Genomic DNA, 16,206 nt, shown 5'->3' with positions numbered 1-16,206 from the left:
TGCATTCTCTCTTTCATTCCGCCCTGTCCTCCCCTACTTGGTCTGTTTGGTGGTGGGGAGCCTTTCCCTTCTTTCCTTCTTAGAGCTTGGTGGCTCCCTGGGGGTTTCTAATGGTGGTTGGGAGTTTTGAGGCAGTGCTGGGAGGAAGCAGCCGAGTGAGGGGCATTCATGGCCCCAGGGAGGTAGCTGTATTCTCTCATATCCAGTGGGGAAAGGAAATCACTTGGAAATAAAGATAAAAACTCTTTCTCCAGGTAATGAAATAAGCAGGTGCTCACATTCCTTTCAGTACCTAGTGTTCCTCCCTCTTCATATTCTTGTCTTTTCTACTGCCTGAATTCTGAAGGGGAAACCCCCTTGTAATGGAAAAAGCCGGGAGTTCTCTGTCTTCCCTCCCTTACCTTAAGTCCCTCTCTTCCCAGGAGAGCCATATACAATTTATTCTTCTAGCCTGCATGTTGTGTAACCAAGAGATTTGAAGGGCAAAAGCCATGGCTTCTTCCTCCCAACCTGCACCCCAGACTCCCATGCCCAGGCGAGGACCTCTTTTGTTGCAGCCTGTAGCCCTTCACCATACCCATAGGTGGTGCTGCTGTTGCTCTGCAGGCAGGGCCCTCCCCACCAACATCATTCCTCCCCACCCTGTCGCCCTCCCCCTTTCCCCAGCCCTCTACTGCCTGATTGTTATTCCACCAACGTCTCCTCTACTGTTCCCTTCCTCAAATTAATTTTGTGGTGCTCTTTTTTCCGCAGTGCCATCTTCTTCCCCTCCCCCAGCTCCAGCTCTCTTGCTTTCTGTCTCTCTCTTTCTCTCTGTCTGTCTGCAGGATCTCCGTCTCACTTCCTTATCTGAAATCTACACTCTTCCTTACTCCCTTTCTTTTTCATTATCTGTTCTATCCTTGACATCTTACAGATGACTCTCCCAATGAAAGGGGGCTGTAGATGAGAGTGGCTTAGAAGAGAATAGGGTGAGGAGAACCGAGGGGTCAGTACTGAAGAGTAGGTGGGGAGAATGATGAGGCTTTGTAGGGGAAACATGATGGGAGAGAGAAAATATCCTTTGCTGTCCGCATCTATTCAGTTCCTGGATTTGGATAATGAGAGTTCACTTGGCAAGGGATCGATCCTGTGTTACCTGAATCTACAGATTTGGGTTCTACATGCTGGGAAAATGGGAGCTAGGGAATAGCAATAATTCAGATAATAGTGGCTTCATCCAGAAACTTTTGGATTAGATTGCTAAGGATACTTCTACTTTCATTATCCTATGTTTTGAAGACTGGAGGAGATGTCCTGTTACTGATCTTTTGTGTCCTTAGAAGGTTCTTGCCAGGACAGCTGTGACACTTACGTGATGGGCATCCCGGCTCTCTGGTCACTGCTGAGCACAGTTCTGGCTGCAGGACCTTGGCACACTCTTGTAGTCTGCTTCCTCTTTTTGTCATTCCGTGTCATTCCTTTATCACAGCTGAATTTACATGGTTGCCCCATTCAGCCCACAGTGCCCTGTATTGTTTAGCCTTTCCAGAATACACCCACACTCTTTAGACTGTTATGTCAGCTCTTGCATCATCTTACTTCTTAACTTTATTTTGGAGACCTTTCATTGCGAGACCAGTACCCCACAACCACCTAATTCAGTAGTGTTTTTTATTGTAAACTTACCCAATTTCTAGGATGGCTAATTTTTCTCTTATTGGATTATTCTTTATGAATTAATAGCATCCTAGTTATTCCCTGGATGGTAGTGCTGAGTCTGACTTCTGTATATCCTAGGAATAGGCCAAAATATGGACCTCTTTCCTTGATTCCCTGGTGGGAGGAGATCTTCCTTAGCTTAAATGGCAGTCCTAGAATGGCTGGCTTCCATTTCCTCAGCATGTGTGGGTCAAGACTGAATCCTGGACTATGGGGAGAGGCAGAGTTTGCCAGAGCCAAGTGAAAAGCAGGGACTAGAACACCAATCCCTCACCTTACTGTCTGAGCCTTGGAAGTGCCTGTGGAGCCCTGTCTTCTTGCCTGCCTCTCCTGCCTTCCTAAGGTGCATACATGTGTTGGTGGAGGCAGAGGCCAGTGGCCTCTTCATTTCCTCGGCAGATTTTCCTATTTCCTTTCTTAGAGATCTTTCTTGCTCTATTCAGGGGACTGTAGTTAGGATCATGGTTTCATGTAATGTAGACAGCGATCTCTGTTTAGGTCCCTCTTTTAAAAAGCAAGGCCCAATAAATATTTGTTGAAGTGAATGGTAGAGACTTTTCTGCTTTAGCATCCTTTGGGAGAGCAGTAAATTGAGTTTTAACTATTTTTTTTCTAGGTACTTACATTGCTGTAGCTAAAATTGTTTGATTTTTGTTTTCTTTTGCTTACAGGCCCTATAGGGGGAAATGATTTATCTAAGACTATTCAAATAAATCATTAGCAGAGCTGGTATTAGAATCTGTTTTCTCTGACATCCAGGTCTGACATTCCATTTACTACCCCTTAGAAACCAATGTCCCCAATTCATCCCCAGAGCCACTGGCAGCCTTGAAGGCAGCAATGTGGCCAGGTTTTGTGTCAAAAGCTGGCTTTGGTTGGCCTGATGCTGAGACAGCATCAGCAGCAAGACAGTCAGGGTGTGTGGGCTTGGCTGGCTGGTTGAGGAATCTAGCTCACTGGGATGGGATTAGCATTTCCGCAGGCCTTACATAGGCTAGCCTACTACAGGGGCCTCCAGAGTACCAAGGCAGGGAATAAATTCCCATTCCACATTTAATTTGACCTTACTGCTGGCTAGCATACTCCTTCTGCTAAATACCTTGGGGCTGGGTGGCATGTGGTGGTGGATGCTGGAACTCTGGATGCTCCATTCTCTCTGTGCTGATCATTTGCAGCAAGCTCTTCAGTCCCAGGATCACTTAAATAACAAAAGGCTCTATGGACCACCCCCTTCACTAGTGCTGGTAACTCTAAATCTTACAGCATTTCTTTCTAGTGTAAAACTACCATTGTAGCTATATTAATACATTTCCTTATAATTTTTATTGTTAGTTAAAGCTTAGAATAGAAAATAGGCTTAGAAAGCATTTGTATGTGCCACTTTGACTGAGCCTATGGTACCTTACCCTGACAACTGCTTTGTTTCATTTCCCAGCCTTGGGTTTAGCCCCACGGGTGGGCTCTGGAGAACAGAAAGCCCCTGAGTTTCTACTTCCTCTCTCCCAATTTTGATTTACTCACTGCTGACTCTTACAGGAAGCCCTAGGTGGTAAAGAGATCAAATCAAAATTCCTAGCCAGGAAAACCTTGTCTCTTAGTTACAATGACCCTTCTCTGTACTGCATTCAGCTCTGTGGCAGTTAACACCAGAAAACCTTCATCTGGCTTCACACCCTCCTTCTTAGTTTCCTTCAGTTGAGTCTTACGTAATCTGTCACTGATGGCAGACTTCCTTCTTACCCTCCTTAGGTAGTACCCCTGAGGCTTCAAGCCACAAAGCTTCCTAGGTGCCTCCCACCAAAGGGGTGCTTTCTGAAACCAAATCTTTTGTCTCTTTCTCAGCCCTCATATCCTACATCAATCCCCTACTGGACACATTTCCCCTGAGAGTATCAGGGGACACTCCTAGAGAGCCACTAGGTACTGCTCCAAATCCCATTCCTCACCCATCTCCCTGCTGGAGCTCCTGGAATCGGATTTTGCAGTTTCCTGTCATTCTAGCCTCCTTCTCTGTTCATTTGGAAGATTTTCTCCATTGCTTTTGATAAATTCCTGGTTTGGTAGAAATATCCAGTTTTTAGGAAGATCCTGTGGAATGGGTTCCCTGTCTCCAGCAGCTTGATTGCCCCTCAGAAAGATCTGCTCCTGCATTCTGCCTGCAGTGCTGCCATTGCCCTCTGCCTGGCCTAGGCTATGTGGGATCAGTATGTGGAGTCCTCTGCATAGACATTTCCATCCCTCTTTATCCATCTTGGCAAACAAAGCATCGCAGTGCCCCTAACTTCCTCCTCTTCCTTCTCCTCCATCATTTATTTCTTCTTTGCTTTCCTCACTTCTCCCTTTCTCTCATGGATACCCTTCCTTTAAATCTCCTTCTTGTTCGTTTGCTCCCTGTTGCCCATCCATGCCCACTACCCCCATCTTTCATTTTGAATAGCTATCTTCCTCATCTCTTGCTCCTGCTGAGCAAACAGCATGCTGTGGGAAGAATGGCAGCAGAGTAGGTCCCTGGTTGCCAAAGTAAGCTATCCTTTTTCTCCAGAAGATCAGTCCTATGTTTTCCCATCTTGTCCTCAGTGATCCTTAAGAGCCAGGGAACCCCAAGATGCTGACTCTTGGAATGAACAAGCTCTCTTGGCTTCTTCCAGTGTTGAAGAGGAGAGGAATTATTCGGTTCAGATGCCCCATTCTTTGGCTCCTGAGTGTGGGTATGTCCATGTCTCTCCCTCCCTTTCTCTTGTTTTCTCTTTCTGTCTCTCCCCAGCACAAAGCAGCGGCAGGACTGAATGAGCCTGTCTAGAGACTCTGCCAGCCTATGCCCCTCACTTTTGTCCCTCCCCCCTCGCTGTGCATGCTGTTGCCGGGGGGCGGGGGCAGGGGGGGGCTTGGAGGGCGGTGGCATGATGCCAGCCAACCCAGAACCATCTGCGGTGCCTTCTGCACTGAAGCAGGCACTGTCTGTCCCGCCCTCCTCCTCTCCCTCTCTTCCTCTCTCATTTTTAATTAGGTGCTGAATTAATTAAATCCTACATGCTAATTAACATTTCTACAGGGAAGAATGCCAGGTCAGAAAAATGGGGGGTGGTAAAACAAGGCTTTGTCCATTTAAGATAGGAGATTTAGGGATGGGAAGGTAGGGAGAAGAGGAATAAAGGTTGAGGTGGAAAGAACAATCTTAAGAGTGGAAAGAAACTGAGATAGGTATAAAGAGATAGAGAAGGGAAATCATGGAACCTATGAAAAAGAAAAAAGTAGAATTATTAGCACTGGGGAAGTGAAACTTAAATCCTCTAAAGGTTAGGAAGTAGAGTCGTGAGTCTCAAGCATTAGCATGCATGAATAACCTGAGAAGTAATGACACAGGATGCTAATTTGCTGCCTTGAATGTCTTCTGAAGAAATAAATTTCAGGCCGGGCGCAGTGGCTCATGCCTGTAATCCCAGCACTTTGGGAGGCAGAGACGGCGGATCACGAGGTCAGGAGATCGAGACCATCCTGGCTAACACGGTGAAACCCCATCTCTACTAAAATACAAAAAAATTAGCCAGGCGTGGTGGCGGGCGCCTGTAGTCCCAGCTACTCCGGAGGCTGAGGCAGAGGCAGAATGGCCTGAACCCGGGAGGCGGAGCTTGCAGTAAGCCGAGATCGCGCCACTGCACTCCATCTGGGCGACAGAGTGAGATTCCATCTCAAAAGAAAAAAAAAAAAAAAGAAATAAATTTCAATTTTAACAGAAATACTTTAGGTTAGAAATGAAGGAGAACTTCCTTATTTCAAGGCCATAGGACACTTTACTAAAGGAACTCTAGAAGGTAAATTATTTTCTGCTCAGAATGGTTAAAGTTTGCCCAAAGCCAGGGGAGGTGATGTACTTTGAAGATTTTTTTCCAGATAAATACTAATCCTGTAGTGTGTACTGTGTCCTGGAGAACCAAGAAAATCCAGGATGGGAAAATTCAGGATTCATCCTCAGTTCTCTTTTCTCATTGCTTCCAGGGTGAACTTTGACCTTGTTCTGTATGGTCCTATCGACTTTTTAGGGATGAACCCTCTCTTTAAATTAGGTCGTTGCTTCCCTGGGAGGTTTAGGTCACTGATTCCTAGCTAGGACGTCAGATGGCTGTCTGATGGCTAGCATGAATTCTCTTCTTGGCTGAGGGGTTGACAGACAGGAGAATGACGAGTTCTGTATGAGGCCAGAAGAAGAGGGGATGGGAGGGTATGGATTGACAAGGTTATGGCCGGCACAGAGGACTCCACTGTGAGATGTGGCCTAGCCTGAAAAAAAGTAGGGAAAGCTTGCTTGTCATTGCTTTTTTCCTCTGAAAGATAAAGAAAACTATGCTTAGTACAGATCTAAACTCTCCCTTGTGTCCCCTGCTCCCCCACCAAGAAATGATGTCTGGAAGGTATCCAACAGGTTAGCAGATCCTTCTGATGGCCCTTAACCCAACCTTTTTCAGTCTGAAATGCATCAGAGGCAAGTGCTATCTTATATCCCTCACACCACCATTCATTTAATGAGATGGCATTGCCCACCACCATTATTCCTGCTATAATAATCAATTCACTCAAAAATGTTTGCATATTAAGCACCTACTATCTCTGTCAGACACATTAAGCATTAGGGTTAGATACAAAAATAAAGAATGAGGTAGAACTACTATATCTGAGGGGTTTACATATTCCAGTTTAGTGGGGTGCGGAAAGGATGTACACAGCAAAGTGTGGTAACTTGGCCGGGCATGGTGGCTCACACCTGTAATTTCAACACTTTTGGGAGGCTGGGGTGTGAGGATAGATTGAACTTAGGAGTTTGAGACCAGCTGGGCAACATAAGGAGACCCTATCTCTGTAAAAAATTAAAAAAAAAAAAATTAGTCAGGTATGGTGGCATGCACCAGTGATTTTAGCTACTTGTGAGGCTGAGGTTAGAGGATCGCTTGAGCTCAGGAGGTTTGAGGCTGCAGTGAGCTGTGGTTCATGCCACTGCACTCCAGCCTGGGTGACAGAGTGAGACCCTGCCTTAAAAAACTCAACAAAGTGCAGTAACTCATTCTGCATATACATATGAACATACAAATATGAATTCCTGTAGCACTTGTTGCCTGTGCTTCTTTTTTATATATTGTTACATATTCATTCTTACATATATGTGTCTTATCTGTTCCCAGAGATGGGGGCCTTTTTGATGGAAGAAACAGGGCTTCAGAGTGAGGTCCAAATAGCACTAGCCTAAAGTCTTACATGTTAGCCGCCGTTCAGTAAATTTGTTGATTAATATATCACCATTTATCAAGGTGGAATCATTGCTTTAGAGTCTGTGACATTCCTAGTTGTGGCAAGTATTTGTCCTCTGAAGGGAGCTCTTATTTTTTAAAAGTTGCAAAAAGTATGAGGGTGAGTAAGATATAATTATGTGATGAACATGATAGGTAACTGAATAGGATCAATTGCTTAGGTTCCTAAATGGGAGTTGAAGCCAGCCTGGGTGGCTAAATAGGGGCAATTCCTAAATGGGGGCAGGCCTGAAGAGAGGCAGTGGGGAGTGAAGAGAAAAGGGCACAGGCCTGTGTTTGTATGTACTATATTTCCTTTCACTTTTTTGTAGACATTTCCCCCTATCTTCCTACTCCAAAATTATGATTAGGCAATTTATATACATTTATATTGTTTTGTTCCCTTAACATTGTGTCATCTTTTCCTATACTGTTTTAAAATCATATTAAAAACACGCTAGCACGGTGGCTCACGCCTGTAATCCCAGCACTTTGGGAGGCTGAGGCAGGAGGATTGCTTGAGCCCAGGAGTTCAATACCAGCCTGGCAACATAATGAGACCCCATTTCTACAACAAAAAAAAAAAAACGAAAAATTAGTCAGGCATGGTGGCTTGTGCCTCTAGTCCCAGGTACTTGGGAGGCTGAGGTGGGAGGATTGCTTAAGCCCAGGAGGTCAAGGCTGCAGTGAGCCGTGATTGCACCACTGCACTCCAGCCTGGGCTATACAGCAAGATCCTGTCTCAAAACAAAAACAAAAACATGCTTAATGAACATGTAATAGTCTATCGTGGATATACCAAAATTTGTAAGAGCATTTCTTATTTGTTAGACATTTAGAATGTTTCCAGGTGTTTGTTGTTTAGTTAGGTTTTCTTCCTTTTATGATGACATTGACATCTTTATACATAAGTCTCTGTAGTTTTCTGAAGAGGAATTTCTGGCACAAAGCATAAAGACCCTCATTCTAGTCTGTAGATTGTGTTAGATTCACCTGGGAAAGCTTATTATTTAAATTTTTTAAGGACTTACTTTTTGAATAGGTAAAAAATTTAAACACTATAAAAGGGAATGCAATGAAATTTTCTTCCACTTTTGCCCCTTGTTTCCCCTCCGTAAAGGTGTTCTGTGCGTGTATGAGTACATGTGAAGATATTGAATATCTGTACAAAAAAAATAGAGATTATTTTGATTCTACCTCCCAGAAGTTCTAATTCAGTCTGAAATGAAGCATTGGAATATCCCCCCACTCCCAAAGCTTTCTAGCTAATTCTACTGTGTAGCCAAATTTGGGAACCACTAGGTTAAATGAACTTATAGGATCCTTTCCAGCTCCAAAATTTAATGACTGAAACTCACAGAATTCATAATTTTAAGAAGAGTGATGATTAATATAAATAATAAGTCATAATCAAGTGTCATAAAGATTCTCTTTGAAATGATCTCAGGGATCCAGTTTTTTATACTGAATTTATTATTAATAATAATACAAATAATGGCTACCATCTGTTGAGTGCTTATTTGTGGTGATCTCTGTGGAAAGTGCTGTATACATTCTCACTTAAACCTCATAGCACCCCATGAACCAGCTAGGTAATTCTAAAGGCTTTGGGGAGATTAAGCAGCTTGCCAGTAATTGTGGGACTAGTAAGTGGCAGAGTGAAGATCTGAACTCAGGCCTCTTACTGTAGGCTAATGTTCATCCTCCCTCATTCCCTGCCGCCAACCGTGAGATTAATAACATAGATAAGAGAATACCCCTTTCATCCTCACCCCCAAATTCTTGTAACCACTGTTATCAAATTAATGTGTATCTTTCTGGATTCCCTTCTGTGCGTTTATTTACGTAGAAGAGTATTACATGGTTTTGTGAGTTTTATTTTTAGATAACTAGGAGCACACTGTACAGAGGGTTACACCATACTTGCTTTTTTACTCTTAATAATACACCTTGAAAATATTTCTGCCTGAAGATACAATGTTGGCTGGGTGAGGTGGCTCACGCCTATAATTCCAGGACTTTGGGAGGCTGAGGCGCACAGATCACCTGAGGTCAGAAGTTCGAGACCAGCTTGACCAACATGGAGAAACCCTCTCTCTACTAAAAATACAAAATTAGTTGGGCATGGTGGCGCATGCCTGTAATCCTAGCTACTGAGGAGGCTGAGGCAGGAGAATTGCTGGAACCTAGGAGGCGGAGGTTGCAGTGAGCCGAGATTTCACCATTGCACTCCAGCCTGGGCAACAAGAACGAAATTCTGTCTCAAAAAAAAAAAAAAAAAGTAATGTTATTCTAAGGAACGAATGTCTCTAGTTCATGTAACTGTTTCCCTAATGGTGGGAATTATTATAAGCAGTACTATTAGAAAGAATGTTGAGTTATTTTGTCATAAATTCATAGAAGTAGAATTGCTGGAGAGAAGTTTTAAATGTTAATGGAGATGGAAGTTGCCCTCCAAAAACGCTAAACCGTGCTAGCAAGGGAAATGGTGCTCTCATACACTGCTAGTGGAAGTCTATGAGAGTACCATTTCCCTTGCTAGCATGGGACAAACGGTAGCTCCTCACCTGAATTTGCTTTATGTTAATTGCTTCTACTGGATGGTCTCTTGCAGAAAAAGCCAAATATTGACAGATCTCTTTTGATTAAACTCTAGGGTAACTTTCCCCCTATTATTTCTGACCTCTGTCTGCACCTGTTCTCGGAGATACATAGTCTTTTTTTTTCTTTTTGAGTCAAGTGTCTACATTTTATGTCTTTTTTGAACATCCTTGTGCCTGTCTGCATTTCCTTTTTTTTTAGTCACTATTATCCCTGGAGTGGTTTAGGTATAACTCTGCTTAGAGTCAGAATGATTTCTCTTAACTACCTGTCAGCCCCGTTGGGGGTGGGGGTGAGGAATTATATAACACTTTAACACATTGCTTATTTTCTGTTTTAACACTTTGTTTGCTAAATATTGTTTTGCCCTATTTGTGATCTGTTTAGAATGTGTGCGTCAGGCTGCCTTTGAACAGAAGCCACTAAAGGGTGGGATCAGAGTGCTTGTGTGTCAGTTCAGCAGGAGGCCTCTTGATTACAGGGCAGCATTGGCTAGTGCACAGTGAAAATGGGCCTGCCCTAATGAAAAGGGGTACAGTCACCTTCAAGCCCTACTGACTTTTGGATTACACACAGGAACAAATAAACAATAAACTAAAAATAAATAAGAAGTAATGAATATTGTTTGCTACTTTAATAACTTCAGTTGCCTTAGTAGTTATTACAGAAAAAATAAGAGGGATAGATGCATTCAGGAAGGCTTCTATTCTTGAAGGCCTTTTTTGATTTTCCTCCTGTGTGAGTAATGGAGGAGTAAATGTGTAGAGGGAGGGAGTAAGAGACCTCTTCCAGCCCCAGGGATCTAGGATCCTTGAATAACTGGGAATGTTTGCCACTGTGGCCATAAAAAGTTCAAGTTGGGCTATTTAGCTTCTAGATCTTGATGCTATGAATAGATCAATGAAGAAAAACTGACATTGAGAGATCATTTAAGAAACTCCGGAGCATTAGAGCTGAAAGGGAATTTGGAGGTCATTTACAGTGGCATATGGCTTAATGGGGTTTGGAATCTGAAAAAACTGACCTTGAAACTCAACCACATCCTAGCTGCATAGCTTTTGGCAAGTCGCCTCCCCTCTCTGAGCCGCAGTTTCTTCATTTGCAAAATAAAGATAATAACTACTTCATAGGATTGTTTTGTTTGTTTTTTTGAGATGGAGTCTCACTCTGTCATCCAGGCTGGAGTGCAATGGCACAATCTTGGCTCACTGCAACCTCTGCCTCCCTGGTTCAAGCGATTCTACTGTCTTAGTCCCCCGAGTAGCTGGGATTACAGGTACACACCATCATGCCCAGCTAATTTTCGTACTTTTTGTCAAGACAGGGTTTCACTGGTCTTGAGTGACCAGTCAAGACTGGTCTTGAACACCTGACCTCAGGTGATCTGCCTGCCTTGGCCTCCCAAAGTGCTGGGATTACAGGTGTGAGGTACTGTGCCTGGCCACTTCATAGGATTTTCATGAGAAATAGAAATAAGTATAAAGCATTTCCCAAAGTGCCTAGTATGTAGAAGGTACTCATGTGGTTATCATATGGGCCAGCACCTTCATTTGGATGAGGAAACTGGTTTAGAGAAGTGAAGTAGCCAGCTTGAGGTCACAGACCTTGTGAGTAGCAGAGGCAGGCCCAGAATCTAGATATCTTGACTTTTCATCCAGTTTCCTTTCTACCATACTACAATACAGGCTTCTTTCATTTATTCTTTAGTTTAAAAAGCAAAAAAGCAAAAACATGCTGCTGCCACCGCCCTCACCCCACAACATGTGTGCACCCTCTTCCTTCTTTGTCTTTCTTTGTGTATAGGGAGATAATTGGGATGGGAACCCCACAGAGGTACAAGATAGGAAGAAATGCTCAGTTGGGGAGATTTAATTGACTGGCTTATCAGAGGGCCTTGCTGGCAGTAAACTAGTCATCCTGGATCCATCTCTGGCATTAAGCAGTGAGGAATGTACTTTGGGCTCCTCCACTCCCCTCCCCCTTTTTTCCTACTGTGCTCACAGGCTCTGGTTGGCTGGGACTTCCAAATGGATGAGGCTGATTTGCACTGGTATCTTATTGGTCAACTCTTGTTTCCTCCTAACCAGGAGCTGCTGAGAGGAAAATAGCTGGTTGGCCTTTGGGATATTTTTTTCTGCATTCTGCAGAGGGAAGAAGGGAGGAGGATGTAAAACTGGAAGGTCCAAGACTGAGAATCTTGCCTCAGCAAAAGTATGCAAGTGTCTTTGGGAATCATTGGCTCCCATATTGCTAAATTCTGTACAGAGATTGTCCTGGATGGATTAAGCTGGCAACACTTACCCACTCTCCTTTTAGAGCTAACTTCAGGGGACTGTCGTGTCCTATGCTAACTACCATGGCTGCTGTCTTCACTGTGGTACCTCAAGCTCTGGACCATTACCTGCTTTTCTTGCCCTATATTATCTTCTCCTACGTCCATTCCCAAAGGGCCTTATTTTCTGTTGGGAGACACTGAATAGTGTTGTTAGCTAAGTGCTGCTAATGAGTTTGATTGCTCATGGTATCCTTCCCAGGTGACGTCATGCCTTAACTTAGGTAAGGGTAGCACATGTCTACAGAGGATTCTAAGGAAATGACTCTAGGCATAGGTAATTTGGGCAGTTTGATATCTGTAACAGGCAGCATTTGCTAGGCACACCATAACTCTTTCTGAGTGCTACTTTTTGTATTAGGTACTGTGCTAGGTGCCAGGCTAAGACAAGAGCCCTCTCACAGAGGAATTCATACTTTGGAAGCGAGTTGGGCATGTTTGAATGGTCATTACAATATAGGGTATGCTCTGGAGTGGACTGTCAAAGTACTGTGTAAGATCAATGGAGTGGGTCCATAAGACATGGCAGAGAGATTTGAGGGCCTTGGTCCAGGACTGTGGTGTTGGGGCTGGGGCTGTACTTTAGCTGTCTGCAGACTCAGGGTCGTATGCAAACCTGGTATGATGGTAGAGGCATTCCCCTCTTTTGAGGAGAGTTTATTGGAGCAGAAACCTTGATAGCATCATGGGTCACACCTGGGTTTAGGGATGCTCTTCACATGCAGTCTAGTATGGTAAAGTGGCAAGAACCCTAACTGGGAATAATAAGACCTAGCTTCAAGTCCCAGTTCTCTTACCTAGAGCTGAATCATAATCTATAAGTTAATTGAGTACCTCCCATGTACAAAGAGGGTATAAGAATTGGACACATAAAACTTCTTTCCTGATCCCAAGAGCCCATGATGAAGTTTCAAGGCAAAGCTTACAGGGATTAAAAAGGAGGAAGAATTAAGTGATTCAGTAACTATTAAAACAACTTAATGGCAGGAATTGGGATACTCATAATTACATCTCTCTCTTTTCTTAAAAAGCAGGTACTCTACAGTTCCTTTCTTGGAGCTAGATGCTTAGCAAAGCCCTTGATAAATACTAGTTGATTGACTAAGGTTTGACAATGAAAAGTAAGCCATTTCTGAGGACCTTGGTAAAATAGTGTTGCATCACTTGACAAAATAAAACTCCCTTAGCTCTTAAAATTATATAAAGTGCTTTAAGATCCTTGGAGGGAGATACTGAAGTAAATGCAGAATGCCATCATTAGTCTGATGCTTGTCATTGGGAAACCCTTGTCACCTTATGAGATGTGAGCTGTGTGTAGCTTCAGTCCAGGCCATGTGTTATAGAGAAAAGTGTCCTGGATTATGAGTCAGAAGACATGGGTTCTACTCTCACCTCTGCTACTTAACAACAGGGTAAGTTTGAGGGAGTCAGCCTTTCAGTTGCCTCATCTTTAAAGGGACAGTAATATCCACTCTGTGTTGATACATAGAACAGGAAATTTCCAAAGCAAAGCTTAAAGTAGAATGTGCTCTTACCCACAAAAACACCTTCCTTGGAGGCATTAAGTCTCCTGTGTTCAGGTAGGTCCTGAAGTATCCCTGCCTTACAGGTGAAGTAACTGAGACTTACAAAGGTTATGTTTTGAGCTGATCTTTTCTTTGTTTCAGAGAATGATCTTTACTCAAATGTCCCCTTCTCTATGACCACTCTATTTAAAATGGCCCTATCTCTCCCTCTATACAAATCCCTGGCCCCCTTCCCTGCTTGATTTTTCTTTGTGGCATTTTCACCATCTAACATACTACATATACTTAGAGATGGCTTATCTACTGAACATTGCCTTATAGTACAGTTTCTGCTGGCATCTCAAGAGCAGAGGAATGCCATGGCTGGAGTGAGCCTTGGACATTATACATCTTGGGTCTTGCCTTCTGGCTAAAAAGGGATCCTGCCAAGTGGAAGGATCTTGGTAGTCTGTTTAGCTGGGTTCAGCTTCTAGGTCAAGGATAAAACTGGTAGTAAATAATATTTGGAAGAAGAAATCTGGGAAATAGGACTCTTGTGTTCCTTTGTTCCTGAGCTTGATCACAGGCACTGTTCTGTTGGGGAAGGCCAAGAGGGTTCAGAGGGCTCAGGTTCCCTAGAGTGAATTCCCTGTAGATTGGTCCAGTTACTAATGAGGTTACTATATTAAAGATTCAGATTTATGGTGGCTCACGCCTGTAATCCCAGCACTTTGGGATGCCAAGGCAGGCAGATCACTTGAGGTCAGGAGTTTGAGATCAGTCTAGCCAACATAGTGAAACCCTGTCTCTACCAAAAATACAAAAAATTAGCCAGGCATTGTGGCGCACACCTGTAGTCCCAGCTACTGAGGAGGCTGAGGCAGGAGAATGGCTTGAACCCAGGAGATGGAGGTTGCAGTGAGCTCAGATCGTACCACTGCACTCCAGCCTGGGCAACAGAGTGAGACTCCATCTCAAAACAAAACAAAACAAAACAAAAACTCAGATTTATGCAAAATTTAATGATTAGCGAAAAAGGCTTTACTTGCAAAAAGATTTGGGACATTTATGTGCTATAGATGACAAAACCCTGGACTAGACTTAGCAGCTCTGGCCTGGGTGCAGTAACTCAAACCTGTAATCCCAGCACTTTGGGAGGCTGAGGTGGGTGGATTGCCTGAGCCGAGGAGTTTGAGACTAGCCTGGTAACATAGCAAAACCCTGTCTCTAAAAAAAATACAAAAATTAGCTGGGTGTGGTAGCGTATGCCTATAGTCCTAGCTACTCAGGAAGCTGAGGTGGGAGGATCCCCTGAGCCTGGGAGGTCGAGGCTACAGTAAGCCATGACTGTGCCACTGCACACCAGCCTGGGTGACAGAGTGAGACCCTGTCTCAAAACAAACACAAACAAACAAACAAAGACTTAGCTCTACATTCTAATCTTGGCTCTGCAGCTAATTTTCTGTGTGGCCTTTGGTAAGGCACTTCTCTGAAGTTGGGTTCAAGAGAGATCCTCGGTTGCGATCTGTCTAGTTTGATCATATGAGATCTTAGGTTTCAATTTTTTTTTTTTTTTTTTTTTTTTTTTTTGAAACAGAGTTTCGCTCTTGTTGCCCAGGCTGGAGTGCAATGGCGTGATCTCGGTCACCGCAACCAGGTTCAAGCGATTTTCCTGCCTCACCCTCCCTAGTAGCTGGGATTACAGGCATGTGCCACCACGCCTGGCTAATTTTGTATTTTTAGTAGAGATGGGGCTTCTCCATGTTGGTCAGGCTGGTCTCGAACTCCCGACCTCAGGTGATCCACCTGCCTCGGCCTCCCAAAGTGCTGGGATTACAGGCGTGAGCCACCATGTCCAGCCAGGTTTAAAGTTTTTAATGCTAGTCCAGGTGCGGTGGCTCATGCCTATAATCTCCAGCAGTTTGGGAGGCCTAGGTGGGTGGATCCCCTGAGGATAGGAGTTCAAGACCAGCCTGGCCAACATAGTGAAACCCTCTCTCTACTAAAAATACAAAAATTAGCCGGGCATGGTGGTGCTTGCCTGTAGTCCCAGCTACTCGGGAGGCTGAGGCAGGAGAGAATGGCGTGAACCTGGGAGGCGGAGGTTGCAGTGAGCTAAGATTGCATCACTGCACTCCAGCCTGGGTGACAGAGCAAGACTCTGTCTCAAAAAAAATAAAAATAAAAATGAAAATAAGTAAAAGTTTTTAAGACTTATAAAGGAAAGAAGGAAATGAATATGTGTTAGCATTTATTGGGTGACTCCTAAATGCCAACCACAGGATAAGGGGTTTTCCTTAGGAAAACGAGCTCATTTAATCTTTACAATCACTGGGGCATTTTACAACCATCTTACAGATGAGGAAACTGAGGCTTTGGGGACTTTTCCTTAGATGGTGAAAAAATTTTCCAGGGTTCCAGATTTATTATATGAGCTCCTTTCTCAGATGTGGATCTTGGTCCTCAGGATGCTGCCTAGCTGCCCCCTTGGAGTACTGCTGTTGCCTTCCTGGCATGCTTCTTTGCTGAGCTTCAGCATGAGAATATAAATAGTTTTTCTTGGCCGGGCACCGTGGCTCACGCCTGCAATCCCAGCACTCTGGGAGGACAAGGCGGGTGGATCACAAGGTCAGGCGATCAAGACCATCCTGGCTAACATGGTGAAACCCCATTTCTACTAAAAATACAAAAAATTAGCTGGCATGGTGGTGGGTGCCTGTAGTCCCAGCTACTCGGGAGGCTGAGGCAGGAGAATGGCGTGAACCCGGGAGGCAGAGCTTGCAGTGAG

The sequence above is a fragment of the Colobus angolensis genome, unplaced genomic scaffold, assembly GCF_000951035.1.
Source record: "Colobus angolensis palliatus isolate OR3802 unplaced genomic scaffold, Cang.pa_1.0 Scaffold88, whole genome shotgun sequence".
NCBI classification, from domain to species: Eukaryota; Metazoa; Chordata; class Mammalia; order Primates; family Cercopithecidae; genus Colobus; species Colobus angolensis.
Note: the sequence above shows the minus strand (reverse complement) of the source record.